Below are 22897 nucleotides of genomic sequence, written 5' to 3' on the forward strand. Positions count from 1 at the left end.
GACACATGTTCAGAATTATCGTATATAAAAAGAAAATTAATAGAAAATATTCTCAACCATTTATGCAGAAAGTAATATGGAACAGAATCCAATAACTTTTATCATATAGCTGATATAATTAAATATTGGGAACATTTAAAGAAAGGCATTAATTGAAATACATAAAATTTTCAAAGTTTAAAAAGCAGCTTAAAAACACTTCTGCTATTTACAGAAAATATAATTGCTTGCATATTTTAACAGTCTTACAGATTTCGGTAGTAAAAGGTGTTTACAAACTTCTTGTCTTTTTTGATGCCTCAAACATATAAAGTGCAGAGAACATTCTTCTATTTTCTTCATAAAACATTAAATAGTACCCACCACTTTGACAGAACTATAAAGTATGGCAATTTTTTATTTCTGATTACAGCATTTCTGTAAGATTGAAAATATTCAGAGGTGGAGAGGAACTGTTTGGAAAAACTACTTCAAAATATGTTCTTATATTCATTTAAAATGTATAAATTCCCAAGTCTCTTTACAAAAACTTTTGATTTCACAATTTATATATTATATTTGCATCTACAGGCTTGGAAATTCTGTTCTTTCCATTAAATTCCTTGAATAGGGTTGTATTAATATTATTTTTTTAAAAAACTACTTACAGCAATCATATGTCTAGCTGGATAGAATTAAAAATAATAGTCGAAATGTTTTAATATTTATAAAAATATTTTTTCTGAAAGAGAGATGAACTTCAATCTGAAATATGAACACAAAACAAAATAACAGAAGTGTAAAGTTTTCTCTTGAAACTTTTTCTTTTGAGGAAATATTTATCATATATTTCTCAAAGCAAAACTTCTAGTCTACCCTATTAAGAAAATCCTAGGTAGTAAAAAATTTGTTTCTGTACTTCACTAAACATACTCGCTGTACATCTTCAGAGGCAACACTGGCCCACCACAATCACAATTACTGTCTGTAGGGACCAGCTCAAAGGCCAGTCACTGAGTATCATCTGCCCCTTCCCCGGGGGCAGGCACAATTAGTCAAAATGGAATTTTATTATTTATAACCATTCCTTCTAACTCTGTTTTTATCAGCTCTCAAAGCCTTTGATAGCAACCGTCAAACCACACTGAAGTTAACTTGGTTCGCTTTTTTAACCCCGCTGCTGCAGGCTTTTTCAAATGCAACACTTTGCAGATAACAACAAACAGGTTTTTCTTTTACTGTTCAAAAATACCTTTTCCGTATAACTTATAACAAAAGAAAGTTTAAAGCAGGGGTTTATAATTCTCATTGCGAATTAATTGTATCAATTTCAGGCTAGAAGTATATGAACATTGCTTATCAAGAGATCCTTGGATGCCCCGTTTACCCTTGAACGTTAACCTCGGCAGGGCAGAATTACACGCCTTTGCCACCTGTAAAATTAAAAATACAAGTCGTCTTCATCCTAGCAACCTGAGCAAAGCACTCAAGCAAACTGGAGGATCTATGTGGGAACTTTAACTTACCTCTTCGGAACTTTATTAACGGTTTTGCCTACAAATATTTACTTTCTGGCAAAATGTAGCTAATTCTTAAAGGCAGCTCAAAAGTTTGGAAAATGACGCCGCGAAACGTGTTGCTGCGCCTTTATTTCCTATTTCACTTACACTGATATTGACTCTTCAGATGGCAGCGTCAGTGTAGTATCATTTTGGAACTGCAAAACAAGACGTGGCACTTCCATTCTCTCTAAAAAGCGCCCGTCTTTCATTGGCAACCTTACCCACGTCTTGCTCCCTAGCAAATACTTTTCGGAACTCGCACCTCTCTTTACAAACCTGCGCGGGGCTTTCGGGGGGAGGGGAGGCAAGGTTGTGGTGGGAGCTGCTTCTCTTCAGCACAGCGAGGCAGGCTGGGCGTCCGAGCCATTTCCTGCCGATTGCAGAGTCCACTCGGAGCAGCGTGGAGAGGAAGTCGGGCTCCTAATCCAGGCAGAGCCTCCGCGACCCGTGCGGGGTGACCCCGGGCCGTGGGCCTGGGTTGGGGCCGAGGAGAAGCGGCTGCTGGTGTCCGCCCGCGCGCCTCGGCCGTGACCCGCAGCCCGGCGGCCTGCGTGGTGGGCAGGGCCGGGGAAATGGGTCCCCAGTACAGCCGGGCTTTCTGAACTTTGGAGAGGGGGCAGGGCTGGGCGAGGAGAGCTCCCTCCCGCAGCCGCGCCGTCGGAGCCGGGAACGCACTTGAACCCGCGGCCAGGCCGGCGGCCCGCCGCGATTGGAGCGCACCTGCGGCCCGCGCGGAGCCGCACGTCGGCCTCGCTGGTTCTCAGCTTCCCGCGGCGGGGCAGCCGGTCCCGGGGCGCCGGCCTGGGGGCTCCTCCAGTGGATCCCCCGGGGTTTAGCACCAACGGGGGCCGCAGACCCACTCCCAGACCCCAAATCTGAAAGCCGAGACCGAGGGCTGCCTGCGGCAAAGCTCGACTTACACTTAATTTTCTTCGGATTTGGAGAAAATGTCACAGGAGAGAGGGAGGAAAAAACCCCTAACTGTAAATATGATTTCGAGGGTGACGAGGGCGCGGCGTGCGCGCTATGGCGGGCGGCGGGCGCCCAGGCGGGGATTCCCGGTCTCGCAGCGCGCCCTAGTGGACACCCTTCCCCTCGCGGCTCCCCAGCCAGGCTCGCGATCTCCCCGTGCTCATTACAATTTGCAATATACTATTTCTTCCAAAGTATTGACAATGTGTGAGACTCCAGTAACCCCGGAGCTCTTGTCTGTAATCAGCACATTTATTCGCATTTAGAGGAAAAAATCCGAATTAAATCCCCGTGACCCTGATTGGGTTACAGTGTCATTTTCCCTGGATCCTCTTTTAAATCCACTCCACCCTGCTTCTGTCTATTACATGCTAATTTAATTTTACTATGGAAGATATTTTCAGCATTTGCTGAGGACAGTAAATTTTTTAGTTTATGTTATTTCACTTTTTATGACTTTTTAACACTTAATAAAATTTTATTAGAGCACTTTTGTGTTTACAAGGCCACAAAACTCTTGGCAGGTTGTCAGAAGTCCTTTTTATTATGATCCTACTGATATACTGCGAGTAATGAAATAATCATGTCCAGAAATGTATCAAAGGCCAGAGGGATTATCCCACTTAATAGCTCCACAGATGCGCCCAGAAGAATGCGGACACGCGGCAGGACGGGCGGAGAGGCTGCGGGAGGAAGGAGGCAGCCCCTACTCCTTTCTTTACCATTTCGTTGCTTTCCTAAAAGGCTCAGTATCGGGTCATGTGACTTTCCGCGGTCTCAATAAAAAAAAAGAAAAGAATTTATTCTATTGCAAAATGTGCTTTTCTTTTTATCCTCCTTGTGTGGGCATTTAAGGCTGTTCTAGTGGCAGTGGGGCTGGCTCAACATACCCGTGTCAGTCACTTTCCTCTCGTTCCTAAGTGTACTTTTGTGGCATTTAAGCAGCCAGTGGTGACATTGGTGTTGAGCCGTGTGGCTTCCACAGCCCACAGTGAAGATATTGGAAGGGACCTGGGAGGGCACAAGATGTTTTAAGGTCCTTCCCCTCCTGCCATACAGTATCTTTTGCTGTTGCTTTTTGGTTTTATTTTGTTTTGCAAAACAGGGGAACAGTGACTTAAGGACTCTGCTTTCTGCCTGTGCCAGACAGCCACAGTATGCTGCTTTTATTTTACTACTATTATTAATTTTTATTTTTGGTAAGACTTGATGGGAGAAGGTTTGAGCTTTTCTTTCTTTTTAAACAACCATTTCCTTTTCTTTTGAATAGATATGTGATCATTTAACACATGGGTCTTAAGTTCATTCTTGCTGCAACAGAAGGCCATTGTACTTCCTGACCCTGAAAGCAAGGTGGGTGGCTTTGTTTTATAACTACATTTTCTGTCTTCAACTTCATATTTCTCTTTCTCTGTTGTTTCCTAAATAGTGTGTCAACGTGATAAAGAGATGAGGAATGGGCTCATAAAAGGAGTGATTTTGAAATTATGGTTGCTACGTCCAGGGCACGTGTTCTTCTAAACTTTGACTGGGAAGGATTTTGGAAATGTTTTTCACAAGCAAGTGTATGTGTGTATGTATGTGTGTGTTTCATGTTCCAACATAATCACGTTAGGATTTTATAATCTGTCATTGTTTCAAACAGCCCCTGGGAAATGCTTGCCTCTCTCTGGATTGCCTCCATCACATGCATGTGTGCACTCTGTCCCATTCAGATACGTATAAGGCTGCTCATGAAGGCTCTTGGATTTCAACTTCAAGGGAGCAATTTTGATTTTTGTATATCATTTGCTAGCTATGGACAAAACTTAGCACCTGTCTAGGAGTCTGCCGTGTGCCCAAAATGGCCCAGATTCTGAAAAGAACATCTGAAGGATTGCGTTCCTCCCTTAAAAAAAATTTATGTCCTAAGATTATTGGGGCAGCCATTTTTCTTCTTTTATGGTGTTTTCCACGTAGAAATATGAAGCCTTTTTTTTCTGTTTTCCAAAGTATTTCTCTAACAGTTGAACTAGGAAAGGAAGTGACGCTAGGCTCTGTATAAACATTCCTTTTCCATTCTGCTTATTACCGATGGTTTGTGTTCTTTACTTTTTATTGCAAGAGATACAAGATTGGGCAGAGAGAAAGGTTCAGATTTTAGCTCTCCAAGTTCCAAAGTGTCTTACATAAGGGAACTGATGTTCAAGTATAGGAATCAAGAAGAGCATATTAATTTTCATTGCGCTATAAAATGACAGTTCAATTTTATAAATGATTTGTGTCTAGGACCATTTAAATAATATTTCAAAGGTTGCAATAGCTTTCGAGTTAGTAATTTATTTTATTAGATTATGAAGTAAACCTCCACTAAGGTAGATCTTTTTAAGGCATCAAAGTGTGTTTATAACTCTTGTTCAGAAGAGTGAGAGAGATTGGCTTAAATATGATGACCGAGGACACACAACTTGGTTAGTGTCCACAGGGATTTTGCAGTCCCCTCTGAGGTCTTCAGTGCTGAAAGGAAAGGAAGAGCAGAGCCCCAATCCTGTGGGCTGGGGGATTCATCTTCAAAAGAGGAGCAAGGGCACCAACCCAGAGGCATCCAACAGTCCCCTCCTGTGAGCTGACCTGGTACTTTTAGGAAGAAGGAAGGTGTGGGGGGTAGAAGAGCATCCCCTAGAACCACTGCACTTGGTTCTGTTCATATTCTGCTGTGAGCTAACCTCTCTGTGCTTAGTTTTTTCATTTGTAAAATAGGACAGATGCTAATATCTCCCTCTTAGTTTTGTTGAAAGATTAAAAGATTTAATTCATATGGAATGCTTAAAACAGACTCGGAATGCTTCTTAAAATAAATGCCAGGACGACCTACATAACCATCACCTGGCACAGGGCCTGGGATGTACTAGGTCAGTATATATTTGTTCGATGAAAGCTCATGTTATTTCATTGACTGCGATCGTTGGCTTAGGTCTGACCCCCGGGGCAGTAACCGAGTCACTGTCACCTTCAGGGATAGACTTGATTCTACTGAGAATGGAAAGTACTCCAAGAGAAGTTGCTTCCAACTGCTATTTCACTTTTTCCTATGGGTTTCTATGTTGTTTCTTTGATTAATAATTAGGATATAAAGTTTTTGAAGAAAGAGAGACTCTAAAATTTTGAGAGATCTCTATACTGACAGACACAGTGCTTTGTACTTAAATTTTAACAGATAATTGATAAGATGATCTAATATACCACACATGTCAAAGTAGTCTTTATTATAATTTATTATTCAATGAACAGTAGTTGCAGGCACTATGCTAAATCTTTTGCCCATATTATTTCTTTTTGTCCTCACAATCATCTTCATACAGATAGTTATCAATACCCCTGTTTTACAGGTAAGCAGTTATGAGGCTCAGAGAAGTCTAGTGGTTTTCCCAAAGTCACACAGCTAGTAAATGACAGACCTGGGAGTTTAACCCAGGTCTATGGGAATGTAAAACCTATGCCATTAAAACTCTACACTTCCTCCCAATCTGTTTGGCTTTACGGAGACACTAATCAACTTGGTCGTTTACAATTACTGTGTAAACCATGATGAAAATGGAAATGATGAAGGCTGGGACCCAGGCCTATTATTCTCAAATTATCTTGAATCTCGTGCAGTGATTAGAATGCCGGATTGAGGAGGCTGAGACTCAGGCTGGCCTCCCAGGACCTTTCCTGTCCTTAGCTCCTTAAATGTTTGAAAGGCCCAGAGGAGAAGTCGGAGTTACTTTCTCAATGCTTTGGAAAAATATGATTAGGCTAAATTTACCTCATCTAGTATTAAACATCAAGTGTTTTATGTGATTTCATGTCAATTAAGGACTAAGAAAACAGAACTCAGACAAGTGGGTGGCAGGTCAGTATTTCCTTTTAACCAAAAGTTTTTGATGGACTTTAAAGATACCTTTCTTCCAAGATACTCGATGGGTGTTCTGACCATTTCAGGGAACAAAGAACAGCCTGAGACCATAAGGAAATCCTTGATCCATGTACGAGGTTATTTAGTGAGTGAGGGTAATGCAGGCGTGCACTGCTGTAACCACATGATTAATCCTACACCCTTGAGATAAATACATCCAGAACGCCAAGAGCCCAGGAGTTGTTCTAGAGAGAATGTTTAACACCCCCTTAGTGAAAACTCCATCCAAGAATAAATATCAGAAGTAGATGATGAAAAAATTAAAGCTGTGGCCATATTTTTCCAAAGCATGGAAATCTGTAAATCCTGAGAAGGGCTCAGACTTAGGTTCAGTGGAACGCCACCACAGCCAAAACTCTTAGAATTAATCTTTGACTTGTGATTATTATTGGTTATTGGTGGGAGACAGGGAAGAAAATGGGGAGGAAATGAGGGACCCCTCAGAAGAGCTCCTGAGACCACAGACACAAAACTGCCTGTCTACATGCAGAACCACAGACTCTAAGCCTGAGCTAGCTGCTCAGGCATCTAGGGCATAGCAGGCCTTGGCGCCCCTGCTGGGAAAGACTTCTGGGACTTACCAGTCTTCTGACACATGTGACTCTTTTCTGTCCTTGAATGTTCATTTTTGAAAGAGAAAAGTAATCGGACTTTTCACTCATGTTTATGGGGTTCTGTAGTTAAGGACATACTTATGGTTAGTTTTGAGCTCTTCACTATGTCGTCTGGATAATTCTTTTTAAATAGATGAGGAACTTGTGCCTTGATGAACGGCAAGGGAAAACTAAAAAAGTAGCATCACCTGCTAAAATTCATTCCTGCTAAAATAAAAACGTCATAGTATGTACCTAAAATTGAAGCTAGAAATCTCTAGAAAGAACAAGTGGATAGATGCTCAATCAATGTTGCAGCATGCATACTTTTAAGCTATCAAAACTTTTAAGGACCTTGGGCCATTTTCTTCCGATTGGACTTACCTTTCTTTCTGTGTCTGTGCATTTGCCAAGTTAAGGTTTATTGCTAAAACAGGTTTTGAATGATAGTGCATCTCGTTGCACAAGATCTGAGTACTTTTTGATTATTTGATGGAAAGAATACACACTTCTTTTTTCTTTGTAAGCACCTTTCAAACCAACTGCTCGGATATAAAATCTTTAAAAATATATATTCACTCTTTTTAGGATAAAACCATTAAAGTCATGAGTGGTTTCTGAAAGGACTGTGAATGAAATGGTTTCTCAGCTCTAATCTCTGCAGCTAGCCTGGGGATCAGACTTTACTCCTATAGTTTTGGAATTTAGAATAAATGCAAAGATCAGAAAGGCCAAAATACAAAACCCTAGGTAATAAAGCCGTGAGCACACGGGCAGGCTCCCAGGACAGGAAGCGACTGGAATCTGGTTGCTAGGAGACACTCGTCTTTTCCTGGCAGCAGGAAGATGTCCTTGAGCATGGCTTCCCCTGCGGTTGGCTTTGGACAGGCGGTGAATCAGCCTGTCCTCAGTAATGCTGCCCTCCCAGCAGGGCCCACCAGCCCACCACACAGGTGGGACTGAAGGGCCACTGTGGGACCTGTTCCCTTGGAAAATTTCTTACCCATACCTGCTTTTCTGATATAGTTTTCAGAAATCAACAAGCATCTGGTGTGTCTACTATTTGATATGGTTATAAGATTATGGAAAATTAGCTTCCTATGTGGTACTTACACCTGTAAGAATTTTGCAGGATAAAATCACACCCTGAATTACACGAAGCAGTCTACAAGGGCTATAAGAAAAACAGAGATAAGACGATTAGTTCATGGTAATTAAGAGAAGTTTCATAGAGGAGAGGGCACCAGAGCCAGAACTGTCTCCTCGGGAAGCATGAGTCTGGTCGAGGAACACCCTGTCCGCCACAGAGCTCTCCTAAAGGTTCCCTGAGGACAATGTGCTTGTCCTTCTTGCCCAGGACAGCACTTGGCAGTGTACGTGCTCAGTGTTCAAGGCCTGTACGAATGAATGAAGATGTGAGGGATGAGCAGCCAGAGCTTGGTGGTCGCTCCTGGTGTTCGAGGGACAAGCCAGCGGAGAGAATGTTAAATGAAGAGGGCTGGCCTCACTGTTATCAGAGCGTCTATGTCAGAAAATGGCGAGAAACCATTTTTCTGGTTGGGCCAGGTGAGGAAGGCTCTTAAAAACCAAATAGAAAATGGCTTCAAAAATTAGGGAGCTACTGAGGGATTCTGAGCCTGGTGGAGATAAAAATTTTATGGTTTACAAATGCGCCTTCAAATGCATTATCTCTTAAACATGTACAGTTTATTATATGTCAATTATAACTCAATAAAGCTGTTAAAAATACATGATCTCATTAGATGTTCAATATTTGGTGAAATGGACCTTATCGTTATTTCATTTTTGCAGATAAGGAAACTGAGACCCATGCAGTACGGGGGCTTGTCCTGCATCATAGGCATCAGGTGACAAAAAAGATTTCCAGGTCTTCTCCCTCCATGTGCCCCTTGGCTCCTTTCTGAACTTAGCCCTCTGGGGAGGGACTTGGGACAAGGCGCGTTTGAGCTTGAGGAAGGCACGTTTCCCCTTCTCCTTCCTGGTTTCATCTGTCTTACCTTTCCTTTCTCATTCTTTCCTCTTCCCTGCCAGAGCGTCCGTGTCTTAGTGGCCTGCTGAGCTACACACTTGTGGGGGCTCCTTGGCGGTCACAGCTGCCATAGGGCTAGCTTTGGGGCATTGCTGTGCTGTCTGGGACAGCAAGGGCAGCACCTTTTGGATCTGAAAGATTGTATCTGGGTCACCTCTTTAGGGAGATCTGATGCAAAAGGGAACACAAAGAATAGGATTTGGAGCCCGTAACATATTACAGAGATTTGGAGAATACTTGGGGATGTTGCATTTAAATATTTATTTGCATAACCAGCTTAATGGTCTTTCAGACCTGGCTTCAGAAACAGTCACCCAAATCTCACACGTGTGAGTGAAAATGGTTTCAATTTTGACTTGAATATTGAATGACCTCAACTATAAGCAAATAGATCACATTAGAGAGGAAGCACGGTGTTGTGGGCTTTGGCGGCAGATGCTGCTCAAGTTGGGATCTGCATTTTGCCATTTACTAGATGTTAGTAGTAATAGATGTTACTTAGCCTGTTTGAGCCTCAGTTTTCCCATCTGTAAAATGGCAACTATTTGTCCTATTTAACAAATTTGTTGTAGAAATTAAGTAGCAAAATGAGTGCAAGCTGTCCGGCCCAGTGCCAGGCATGCAGTGAACTCTCATCAAGTGAATGGCAGCACCGACATCTTCATCAACTCATCTTCATCAGCGGCATTATTTGAAACATTCTGGCCTCCTCTATAACATTAGGAAAAAACAGCCTTATTTTCTTATGCTTTGGGACTCTCCCAAGGCTGAAACTTATAACACTACAACTTTGTAATTTTTTCCTCTTAACAGTTCCTTTAGCAGTCTTTCTTTCTTCCAACTTGCACTAATAGAGTTATTCAGCAAATGACACCAGAGAGTTTCTTAGTAAATGTTTGATGAGTGAATATATGAACGGAGCAACACCACATCTAAAGCAAGTTTGCTTTCTCCCATTGATTCCAGCAAAGACTCTTTTTTTCACTGGGGGGGGGTGTCAGAAAATAGTGCTGTGGATATAGGAGTGACATGGCACTGCTGGTTCTGTGGGGTCAGGGACTCCTAGCCCATCAACCCCATCAATCAGAAATTCCTTTTCAGTATGTTGCAAAACTAGTAGCTGCAAAAGGAAAATCTGGTTAACTAGTTCTTTTATGGAAAATGTCCATGTTAGCAGAAATTTTTCCCACTGAAGCCCATACCCCCACCCCACCCCCAATGGCCTGGCTAGATTGGGATTGTTTTCAGCTGACCAGATTTACCTGCCATAGCTTCTGCGACAGAGCCCCTGCTTCACACTTCTTTCGTCCCCCAAGTGGTCCGCCAGCTGCTTTGGAGAGAGCAGGTGTACAAACCTCCAGTCACCCCTCTAGAGAGTCTTACTGGTTTTAACACTCACTTCACTGCTGAACCCCGGTCTGCATCAGAGGCATAGGCAGAGTGTAAAACATTAGTATTAAGCAGTTGAATTCATGGCAAATTGGAATAGAATTAAGACAAACAGCAGCAAGGAGAATAAGAAGCCTGCTGGGGCAGCAAGACATATCTTCCCAAAGGGCATTATACAAACAACTGGAAATAAGAGGTCTCTTCTCAGTAATACTGTCAGACATGTACATACTCATTAGTCTAGTTATACATTCAAAGCAGAAAAAAAAAGTATTGGGCCCATAGTTTCCTTTATTATCAGAGGCTTTTCCTCTAGATTCTACCAAGAATACTAGTACTAAAGTAATCTTGAGCTGGTTCTAAGGTCCTGGGAAACCTCACTTAGCTTCAGAGGCCCCATGATCTGAATCGCAGGTCACTCTGCCAGCGCCTCGTTTCAGGCTGAGGCTGAGACCAGTCACTGTCGCTGGGTTGTCTTGAGAGATCTCACCTGGGGATCTGGTTCTATTTTTCTCTTGGTGAACTCAGCCCAAGGGTCTCATCCGAAAGGAATATCATACTAGACCACCAGACCCATGTGTGAGTAACCCTGTCCTTTCCTTGCACACATTTTGCTATCCATCCATCCATCCATCCATCCTTTCAACAAATATTCTCACACGGATTCTATACTTCTTGACTACTTTATCTCCAAAACTTAGCCCGTACCGAGACAGGGTAACTATTAAAGGAATATTTGTTCAACAAATGAATGCACAATTATAAAATGCCCACTAGGCGTTAAACAGAGATATGGATTTGACAAAACACAGTTCCTGCCTCTTGGTGTTCATAATTATTTTTCAGGATGATTTGGTACCACATCAGAAAAAAACAAACTTCAAGGTTGCTAATGCTCCCTTTATATATTCAAGTGATTGGCCATTTCAATAATTGCTGGTGTTATGCCCGGAAACAGATGCACAGTTCCCTTCAGAGAGAAATGAGAAACAAACCACACAGCTTCACTCCAGACGAATTGTGGTCATTTCTTCCTAAAGAGTACCGCACCTTCAGGAACTAATGGTCGTAAGAGACTTTGGGGACACTAATCTTAATGCGCCGCTTCCTACAGGTCTTGTTAGTTCCTAAAACCATCTGTAAGAAGTTATTGTATTTGGCTTTCTTAAGCCATATTTTTAAAGTAAGACATTTAATTAGTGCTTGTTAAGATGTTTCAAGTGCCTCTGCCATTTCTCTCACCCCTGCTGTTTCTCCATGGTCAGCGTATTTTCTGGAAGTGTTGCTTCCGGGAAAGGGCATAAGATGTGTCTCTGTGTGGAGGACTGCTATGCGTGTCCCCTGAAGCAAGTCTCTGAGGGCAACTGAGAGGCCATCGGGCCGTCTGTGTAGAAAAGGGCTCAGCGTTCACAGCAGCTACTTTGAAAGGCTTCTGGTTTTGACATTTTTCTGGAGAAAGGTGAGACCTCAAAAGAAGTTTGGAACCAGCAACTGTAGGAATGTACACTGTGGCCCTAGAGAAGAATGTCACAAAAGGGAAAGGTATCCACCTTTGTGAAATCTTCGTGAAAAGGAGTTTGCTTGAAAGGACGTAAACCTTAATCATTCTAAGAGATCAAAAACTGCAAAATAGTTCATGGAACTTTTCTGAAAAATCCACTGATACTAAAGAATAAATATCTTGAATGTAGTTACATTTTTTTTTGCAAATATTTAATACCATAAAATTAAAATTTCAAACCGTCTTACAAAGTAAGACATTTTCACTGTGTTTCCCTCTAAATACTTTATCCATATCTAGATTAGAATGCCTTGATATTTATACTAGTTTATGAATCACAAATGCACATCAAATCTAGTTAGATATTTGAACTAGTTTATGAGGCCCAAATGCATGTCATATTTCAAAACAATACAGAATCTGTGAAAATGAAGAAATGTGTATCTAGACAAGTTAAGAAATGTTATATCATCTACTAAGAGAACCTATTCATATTTTTTAAAACGTTTTTCCAAAGGAACAAAAAGCAAAAAGCTGCATGCTGACTATTGCTTTAATGATAATTAAATTTTTCTTCACTTTGAATTTTAATACACTCCTCAAAGATAACCCTTGATTAAGGGGGAAGTGAAATGAATGTAACATAGACTTAGGCATATTATTAAATCTCCATGCTTCACATGTAAAGTAATTTCTATTGGTTCTTTTGCCTCTGTAATCCAAACATTTCAATATAGTAAAGGCATCAGTGACGGATTAGCATTTGGGACTGGGTGGCAAAACATTTCCTGCTGAGCCTTCAACCCCTAACAAGCTTTTGTTTGGGTAGGAGGTAATGGGAAGGGAAGAGGAGGAAAAGGAGTTGAGTTGGCCAACTCCTGCCATCTGAAATCTTTGTGGTTTTGTTGTATTTTGTTTGATGGTTTGTGGTATTGTTGTTTATCTGTATATCATTCACTTGGAGTCTCTGTTTAGATACAAAGGGTTCAAGACCATCTGCAATCTTGCTGGGTAGCTGTAGCAGCCTGACCAGGCATTGGCGTCAGTTATAATCGCATCCCTGTTCCTACAGTTGTTGTCAGTGACTCCTGATTCCCTTTGAACGTACTATTGTGGCGCACCACAGTTTCAGGCCATCGATGTGAGAGACGGAGTCAATTCCTGGCTTTAGTCTAGTTGGAAACAAGATTTATGAAATGAAGAAGGGTGTCCATTTTGCTGATAGGGAGGTTGTTTTTGTCTGCGTTGAGTTTAGTAATACATGGGTTTCCTCTGCTGCCTGTAGGACTCCCTCTTTGAACACAGAGAGAAATAGTGCATCGAAAATTATTTTCATGGTGTTGCCATGTTTACTGTTTCCTGTTGTCTTTGCCTGTAAGTGTTTTAACAAAAATTAGGGGTGAGCATAAAGACATTTGAGCCAGGGGATGAAAGAAGTTGTTATTATGTTTCCTTTCCAGGTTAACATGGTTGCCTTTGATTTAAGTACTATAGACTCAGGACAGGATGTGACACCAATTAAAAACATGAAACTTAATTTTTGGACTAAACAATCACATAATCCTTCTTTTTGTATCTGGTTGAGAATTACTGACATGACATTTATTTCTCAGCCACAGTCCTAAATTTATTAGGTTGGCTATATTTAACATACATGGGGAACTAATATTAGTGCATGTAAAAGCCTAGTGATGTCTCCAAATTGTAACTTGGCTGTTGCAAAGAGAACATATTTTTTCCTGATGACTGTCAACACGAGGTCAAGAAAGCATGCAAACTTATTCCATGAGCCCCAGACTCACTCATCTCACTTGGAGGCAGATTTTGATTTAAGATCTAAATTTCAAAACAAATTGATTCATTTTATGTCCATAAAGTACAATAGGGAAAAGTGTTTACTAATAACCTCGCCTTAGCTTTAAATTTAAATTACATTTTTGTCAAGAGAGTTTTATTATTTATTGAAAATTATTTTACATAGTAATCACAAATTAATACACTAATTATTTAAAAATGTGAAAGGTAATATACAGTATTTTGCTAACATGTAAACCATACAATTGAATAGTAGTGTTTGATTTTAATGCAAGCATAATTACAATGCAGGCATGCAAATATAATGAGCCAGGTCAGTCTCCCCATCTTTTCACTTTGACACCTTGTTTAACTCTAGCTAATGATGCTATGAAAAAAGTATTAGCAGTTTCAGTTCAGCCCCTGGTGGTCTATGTCACATATTACATAACTTGTGGTGGGTCCTATAGGGCTATTCCTCATTTACAGACAGTAGTCCTTTATAATTCTGTTTGGAAGTGGGGGGATCTTGGAGGGTATTCTGTTTTAACCTATCTATTATACACTTGAAATGAGTGAAAATGTTTATAGAAAGAAGTCCAATTAAATTTTGTAAGACACGTTAGTACATTTACATGTTAAAGCTTGAACCTACCACTCTATACCAAGTGCTCAAATAAAGTCATTATGATGAAAAGAAAAAAGTCGCTTATGACTTTTAACTCCATGTGGAAAATTACGAAAGGCTACAGTTTTTCTAACCACGAACATTCTGATTTCCCATGTGCAGTTGGTTAGCTCCTCACTATATCCCCAAGGAGTCTGTGTGATTCTGAAGCACTGCAGAAAAATGAGAATTTCCACACTTAAAAGGAGCCAAGGCAGCATTTGTAATGATTAAAAATAAGAACAGAAGAAGTGAAGGAAGAAGGAAAGATTGGCCCTTTCTCCTCTGTGAATAATGAGAGTGTGGGGTTGCCCGGTGAGAGTCAAATGTGGGCTTGCTTTTAATTTTTCCAGGGGGGAAAAAAAGAAAGAAAGAAAAATACAAACTCTCTTAAATTTCCTAACTCAAAAGTGGCTTGCAGTAAATGCTAAAATAGAAGGAGTCATCAAGGCCAAATTCACGATGAACTGTTTGGAAGCAATTTCCAGGAACTGTGCTTTTTACTTAGGTTCGCTTTCGCTGTCAGCTTGAGTGTTAATTTTTGACTAGCGCTTTCTACCCTTTCCTCGAATGTACACAGCTGGATTCTTCCGGCATTTCTCTCTCTCTCTCCTTCTCTCTCTCTCTCTCTCTCACCCACCCACCCACACACACACATACACTGTTCTCTCTCTCTATGTATTTAAAGAAAGCAAACCTCTGCCCACTCTCTAACAGTATTTTAAAAAGCAGCTTGATAGTCGGTTAGAGAACAGAATTCTTTCACAGGCAACTCTGGTGGGCACAAAGTGTTAACTGTGCTCTGTGCCACCATTTTATTGTATGGGAGCGCACAGCAAAATGGTGGTTCCAGCATTTTGTTGTATAAGGGCTTCTTCACATTCAGCCTCCGATCAAAGAACCAGTTTGTGTACCAATAGAAAAGCCAGATTTCTCCGGCCGGCAGACTGATGAAATAAAGCATACACACAAATCTTCCACTCACTGCTTTGCAGATGCTTAAGCAAAATTTTACATATATTAGCACAAAGAGAACCAATCCTGGTTAAAATTTCAAATGCAACAGAAATGATATTTCAGTTAAATATTAACTCCCTGGTGTGGAGAAATGTGTATGTTATTCAAAAACCTTCTAACATCACAGTTAGTAAGCTACCTTGAGAAAAGATCCAAGATAGAGCTAGCATAGAGAATGTGAATGTTTTACTTGGGAATAAACGATCTTTCCAGATCAAGGTTGAGGTCATTGGCAAGCTAGTTTAGGTGAGCTCATTCCACAGTTATTTGCACATGCAAATCAGGATTCTAGTTTTTAAAATATGACTGCCTTTTGTTCATGAGATGAGCTTTGATTATGTTCCTGAAATAAGAATATTAATATAATTGAACAATGCACCTTTGCTAATAGTACTCAGTTTTAATTAGATCCTAAACAGAACCAAAGCTAAAATGGCTTTTTACTTACCATTAACTGGATTCAAATTGAAGAGAGATGGATTTGACTAAGAGAAGATTTTGACATTGCTCTCTATTACCTGCAGCAGAATTACCACTCTCTTTTGTCTGAAGAAAAACATTTTCTTCTCAAAGAGATATATATTAGTAAGACTTAAGAAAACTGAGGCTCATAGCCTATCGTATTTGATTGTTTGGGTTTTTTTTTTTTTTTTTTGCCTTTTGACTGCACTTGCCAAACATTTGAGATTATAAAAAACGATAGTGCTACATAAAATAGACCTGCAGCAACACTGCTTATGGCACACACAACAATATTATTTTCTGCTGTTTGGTGTGCAGAAGTTGTAAATAGGAAAATGTGTAAGCTATTAAATCTAGTAGCAATAGGACTCTTAAACCAAGGTTTATTATACCAATGCTTGGAAAGCTTTATTTTTTTTTTTATCTCTGTGTGTTAAAATTTCCTGTTTGCAACAGTATTTTAGCTCTGGAGCCATTTGTCCGGTAACATCTTGAAGGAAAAAAAAAGAAAAGAAAAGAAATGGACAGATGTCCATAAACAAAGAGCTCCACCTGGTGGTAAAGAGGAGGTATGAAATGTTGATGAAGAGAACTAACGCTACAAAGGCAAACAGATGGAAGGAGAGCATTTGGGTGTGTATGTGTGTGTACGAGCATGTGTGCACGTGCCTTGTAATAAATATATTTGAAATATATTGAAAGAAAATGACAGCAATCATCCAAATTTGAACTCGAGTTTTAGTATAGCTTTACAGCTAATATTTATTTCTTTTAAGTTCAATCTTTTCAATACATTCACAAATTATTTTCTTCCAAATACAGACAGCTGAGCAGATACTAACATGTAACCCCTAACAGATATGGAAGGGAAACTAGCCATATAGTTCCCCACAATAGAAGGGAAGCTATCCATATCATCTGATCATCTGGTGTTTCAGTAAAATGGCATCTAGCAGACAAATTTAAACAAAGAAAGCGTTTCCTGCCATGCAAAAAGCGTCTGGGTGGCTTTGTGGCTCACCTTCTCAGGAAGACCTGGCCAGCATGTGGTGCTGAGCTCAGCCAGGGGATAGATGTTTCAAGTCCATGACGAAGAAATAGAAAATTGCTGATTTTTAAATGTCATCTGTGACTGAAATTTTGAAGAATTTGAATCTACATATTGTGATTCTTCCACCTTTTCAAACTAAAAGGAATTGCATGTATCAAATGCTATGCAAAATGTAAAATAGCTATGCATTAATGGCTTTTTACGTAAGGTGGAAATTAAATCTTTAGCCTCCAATAAAATTGTATTTCTGTAATAAAACTGCTGCACCTTGACTCCAGACTACCTCGAATCCCAAATTAAACACCCCATTTGCTGTCCTGTAACAAGCACACAGGCTTGCTACACTGAACAATATTACAGATAGGAAAACATACATTATATTTTGCTTTGCCTTCTATGGAGAGTTCACCAATACAGGCTCATTCTCCACCCCTTCTTTTTAAAGAACACGGTGTATGTTGATGAGGGAAATTGTGGAGTTTTGTTTTCCATTGCTAAAATTTATATTTCTTCCTAAATTATGTAACTCAGCACAGGTGACTAGGCTTAAAAACTCAGTCAAGTAGGATGTTGACTCCAACATGCCCCACTGTGTTTCGTGGACAACTCAGGCTGATAAACAGAAACAGCTGGTGTGCTGAAGGCTAGGTACATTTCTCTAAGCATTGTATATAACGGAGAAGCTTTTCCCTGTAATGTGTGTGCGCTGTTCACATCCGCTTCTGAAGCGCACATCCACTGCTGTGTAATCTGTGAATTTTTTAAACTTAGAACCTGTTCATACATTTTCTGTCTTTATCTCACTCAATGTTAAGAACTTGGAAGAATTAAACTGGATGTTATTTTAAGCAGTGTATTGTTGGAGATTGATTTTTTTTTCTCATGGCCTGGCCAATACTGACTTCGGGCCATTTGAGAAAGGTCTGTTAGAAATGAAAGCCTACTGCGGGTGAGGGACGGAGAGTGATGAATGCTACCGTTGCCTCCCTCCTCTTACCAAGCCCAGGGCAGGCGAGCAAGCCGGGGAGCCGTCTGTGCCTCTCTCGGCCTCGGCGGCCCTCCCCGGGCTCTACCGAGCCACCCTCTAGTGGACAGAGGGGGGAATTTCCTTTCCTGGCGGCTTCACGCGGCTATTCAAGAAATACGCTCCCCTCCTCCTCTCTGAGAAGATGGTGGATATTATTAACCTTCAAGAAAGATACAGCAAGATGAATGTTAATCGTGAAGGGATTTCTAATCAAGTCTAATGGTGTAGGACATAGAGAAGTTGTGTTAGCAGTTTCAGTCCTGCTAAAAATGCTAATTGTTATGTTTCATATGATAGGTGAGGATAATAGGAAAATAGCATTAGAGTTTCAATTTGAAAGTTGTTGCCTATAATTTTTGAAGCATTTATGGAGGAAAGGGATAGAGTCCTTGGTACGGACTTGTCAAGAGACTAATTTAAGGTTGTTTCTTTAGAGCAATTGGAAGTCTGAGGCTTGATATCTATTCCACTCAAGAAAAGAGAATTCTCTGCTGCAGGGAAATCTCCTGGTGTCAGAATCCAACAAGAATTTTGGACCTAGAAACAACACAAACCTACACTGGAGGTCACAGAGGTTATAGCATCAAGTACTGATCCTTTGAACTCTTTCTTTTATATTGCCCTCTTTGCCACTTTTGCCAACATGTAAGGATAATTTTTTGAAAAGCAAATATTTTATCCTGACCCAGGACGAGCGCTAGGAGTCCTAGATGACAAGCAAGAGCAACAGCATTTCTGTCTTCCTGAATGTCTCTTTACCTGTGCTCTGCTGTAAGGATGCCCCACTGTCCCCAGCTTCAACACCCCCAGTCCTGTACAGTTGCATCTCATGAACCTCTGTTGTCTGTCCTGGCTTTTTGAGCTGGGGTTCTTTGGGGGCAGATACACACATGGAAGTAGAGGTTACTGAATGGTAGGTGAGCGGTGTCTTCAGTCTATACTTTGACTTGACTTCGGTTTCCCCGAATTCTATGGCTCTAGCCTAAACTTCTGCTATAGTATTTCATGGTGTCACCTATTAATGAACTGGAGAGCATCTGATGCATTGCAACTTGCAAGTTAAATGAGGGCCTTGAAAAACGTCTTTGTACTTGTGTAATTTGCATATTTAGTCTAAGTTTAAAAAATGTCTAAATAATAAATGCAAATTATTTTTAAAAAATCCTTTAAGGCTACGAGCCTATATCGATATGGACCATTGTAACTGCATTGCCCCAGCCTCCAGATGTGGCTTTTGTCATCATTTTTTTTTTTTTTACAGACTCCTATAAAACTGATTCAATATACAAAAGATATAAGCGATTCTCAGGTGCTATCAGGAGATACGATATTAGTTGACCAACATTATTTTCTCATCAATAATGATAATTATACTAATTAGTCCAGGCATCACACCTGTGTAAAACCCGTATTCCTATTTTACAGATGAAGTAACTGAGACACCAAAGGTTAATTGCTTGCCCAAAGCCATGTAGCAACTTGGTGAGTACCACAGTTTAAAATCTCATGCTCTGGTTTCCTTGGCAATGGAACAAACTTATTTATTGCTTGTATCACGGGAGGTTGGTGTTGATGAACAATGAAGCAAAGAGGTTACATATTATTTGTTTTAAAATTGTAGAATCTTTCTCATATGAGTAGGGTCTTTTACTAGAATAGCTTTTTAGGTTGGAGTTATTTCACCATTATAAAATACCACATATATACCTTTCGCAAAATCAGTGGTCACCCATGCACATGAGGAGACGGTAATTAGATATGAAAGCGACCCCAACATAGTCTTCACTTGAAGATAGATTAAATTCTTTTCATCTTCTTTCACAGAAGAATATATGTTTTTTTGTTTCCTACCCGAAGGTTTCAGTGAAAACCACAACTGTGCTTTCAGAGGCAGTTTTGCATGCATGTATTCAGAGAACAATGTGGAGACTCTATCCCTGGGGATAAAAAAAATAAAAATTTAAAAACAGTACCAGCAAACTTGAAAACAGATGGTTCTGATACAGTCTGATAAGAATGTAAACAGGAAAATATCTTTGTTGACTTATTTCTTAGTAATCAGTAATAATTATTTATTGTCTAGAGATGAATTACAGATTTCACAGGCATGGCCATGAACAGCCTCTGAAAAGTGAAACTAAATTTTTGACATCAGTGAGGAATTAGTGACCCCTGCCCAGCCTTTCTCATTAATACTCTCCTTGATGGATATAAAGGAAAGAAAAATCCTTGAAGAAGATAATTTCTGAATTCTTCCTTTTTTTCTTTTGTTATCATTAGATTTAGAGATACCCCTCTGGCTAATCCGCAAATGGGTTTATTTTAAAAAGAACTTAGAATTTAAAAACTTCTCTACAGATTAGAGAACTAAAGTTCTCCTTAATCCCTCCCTCCCTTTCCTTCCTTCCTTCCTACCTTCATTCCTCCCTCCCTTTCTTTTTTTTAGAAGGGGATTTATTATTCGAGATAAAGATAGAATATTCTCTCTTAAGAGGCTGGACTGAGTAGAAGAAGCTCCTTATATTTCTTCATCAAAGACTCTCTTTCCTGATAGTTATTTAGAGTCAATAAACATTAAATGAGTATTTCTCACTTGCAAAGTCCTGTGCTAGACACTAGGGATACAAAGATGAATCAGACATATTTAATTCTTTTCTAGCTGGAGAGGCAGGGATGTAAACAAATAACTCTCAGGCAATTGGTCAAGAAGTGAACAAAGTGGCATGGAGAGGGGTGAAGAGAGGGCTGATTTCTTGGGAAATCAGAGAGCTTGTCAGAGGAGATATTGGATCATGTATTGACTATTATCATTACTGGTTCCTGGCTGTCAGGATCCCCATGCTGTCAGCTGTGACATGGTGCATAAATATGAAAATTCTAATTGCTGGCCAGTTTTTCAGATCAGGTCATTGTATACTACTGTTGTTTGGGCGGTGTGTAGACAAGATCTGGGGATGCTTCCATGATCCAGAAGTTTTTGAGAGGCATCCTTCTTTACACCAATACTTGTAATAGAAGACTTAGGCTGTATTCCTCCATGATAACAGGCCTTCTTTAATGTGTTTTTATCGAAATAAACCAGTACAAATAGTCTATGCAATACATCCTGGAGGCCCTCAGCATTTCTTCTGTTCAACAATATTCAAGAACTAATTTGTAAGTGCTTGTTATAAGGCAGACACTGTGCTAAGCATGCAGATTAAGAGAACAATGCTGTCTGTAATTTCTCTTTTGCAGAACATAAAATCTGGGCAGGGCAATATCCAAATTATTTATTAGTGAAAAATGTGACAAATGCTATTGTGAGCAATAAACGCTGTTGTTTTGTCTATTCTGATTCTATTCTTTCTTCTAGAGATAGCCTCTTGATTTTGTTTTGAGAACCACCCTTCCCTGCTGCATGCACCTTCAGTGGGGACTCTGAGTTGAGATGCCCCATTCCTAGCTGTGTTTCCCAGCTGAGACAATCAGATGCTCTTTTCTGGTAATAAGTGCTCACTCTCCTGAAAGTTTTACAGTCAAAATATCTTAAAAGTTTATAGTCAATTCATCCTTAGCTTTTCTTTTGATTTTGAGAGTTACTCTTATACCCTTCCAATGAATTGAAGTTAATTATATACAACAGTTTGCAATTAAGTCATAGTATTTATAGCACTGCCTGGCAAGTGAGGATCCAAACAAGAAGTAAACTAAATCATGGCATCTTTTTGAGGGGTTAGTGGAGTTCATGCTAAGAAAATCCATTTGACTATCTGTGATGCTTGGAACACTCTAGTTTGAATAGCATGAGTTTGGTGACATAGTATTAATTTCTATCTTCCTGTGTCAACAATAAATAACATTTGCATAATAATAATGATAATAATACCAGGAGTCATAACATTTATTTAAAAATATAAATATATAAACTTGGATAGTGTAAAACCTATACCTTGACAGAAGTCCAGAGGTGTATTAATTTTCTTATCTAAGAGTATTAAAGTCAATAACTATTTTCAAAAGCTGCTAGATACAGAAATGTAAGTAAAATACAGCTACCCATCTGAAGCGCTGAAAAAATTATGAATTAACACAAGTTGGGAAGAATATGGAGAGAGAAGAAAGGCATATACATGAGTGAAATTCTTCAGCTTTTATGAAGAGAAGTCAACAGGTATTGCCTGCCTGTGGTTGAAAATCAAGAAAGAGAAATGCAGGAATATTCTTTATTTAAAGTAGAAAGAGCTGGAAGAACTAAGATATAAATTTATTAACAGTGACTTCCTTTGGGGAGTGGTAGTAGGAGAAAGGGCTGGATAGAGGGTATAATTTGACATAAACTTGGCCAGAGAAGATCTGGCATTCCAGAAATATATGAGTCATTAACCTAGTGATGGCATTAAAAAAGAGATATTATCCTGGGCTATGTTGAGACAAGTATCATTTGCAGCTAGCAAATAAGTCTTGCGTAAAATTTATCGCAGGTCAGGCTTTTATTTGAGTGTTACGTTTTGGGTATGTAACTTAAAACATATGTATGAAAATTTCAAAGAATTCATGTACAGAAGAAGGAATATGATGGCAGGGATTGGAAACTAAGTACACAAGGCAAGGAGGTAGGTTATTGATCCTGAAGAAGAGAAGGCTGAAGGGAAGTGTAATTAACAAGCTGGGGGCTGTGATGTGGAACCTGGAGAGACCCAACCCACCTTCTCCATCTCACCAGACCCCGGAGAAGAAAATGAGTTTAGACTGTATCAGGGGAGAGTCCGTTTTTAAGACACAGAAAGACTTCATGAGTAAACTTAGAAACAGGCTGTTCCAAAAACTTTTGGAGTACATTAGAAATAAGATAAAACTATTTGTTTTCAAAATAAGGATTTATACCAGCATAGGGATCCCTTTAGAGATATAGCA

General features: G+C 39.8%; 1 long non-coding RNA gene across 1 annotated transcript; it reads left to right on the plus strand.

Moving 5' to 3' along the window:
* Positions 1-3541: 3541 nt before the first annotated feature.
* On the plus strand, positions 3542-19459 carry LOC128590005 (uncharacterized). The gene is made up of 3 exons (XR_008381172.1): positions 3542-3668; positions 3784-3866; positions 19427-19459. It is a non-coding gene; the product is annotated as an uncharacterized LOC128590005 (long non-coding RNA).
* Positions 19460-22897: the final 3438 nt, after the last annotated feature.

This window comes from Nycticebus coucang, chromosome 7 (assembly GCF_027406575.1).
Source record: "Nycticebus coucang isolate mNycCou1 chromosome 7, mNycCou1.pri, whole genome shotgun sequence".
In the NCBI taxonomy this organism is placed as follows: domain Eukaryota; kingdom Metazoa; phylum Chordata; class Mammalia; order Primates; family Lorisidae; genus Nycticebus; species Nycticebus coucang.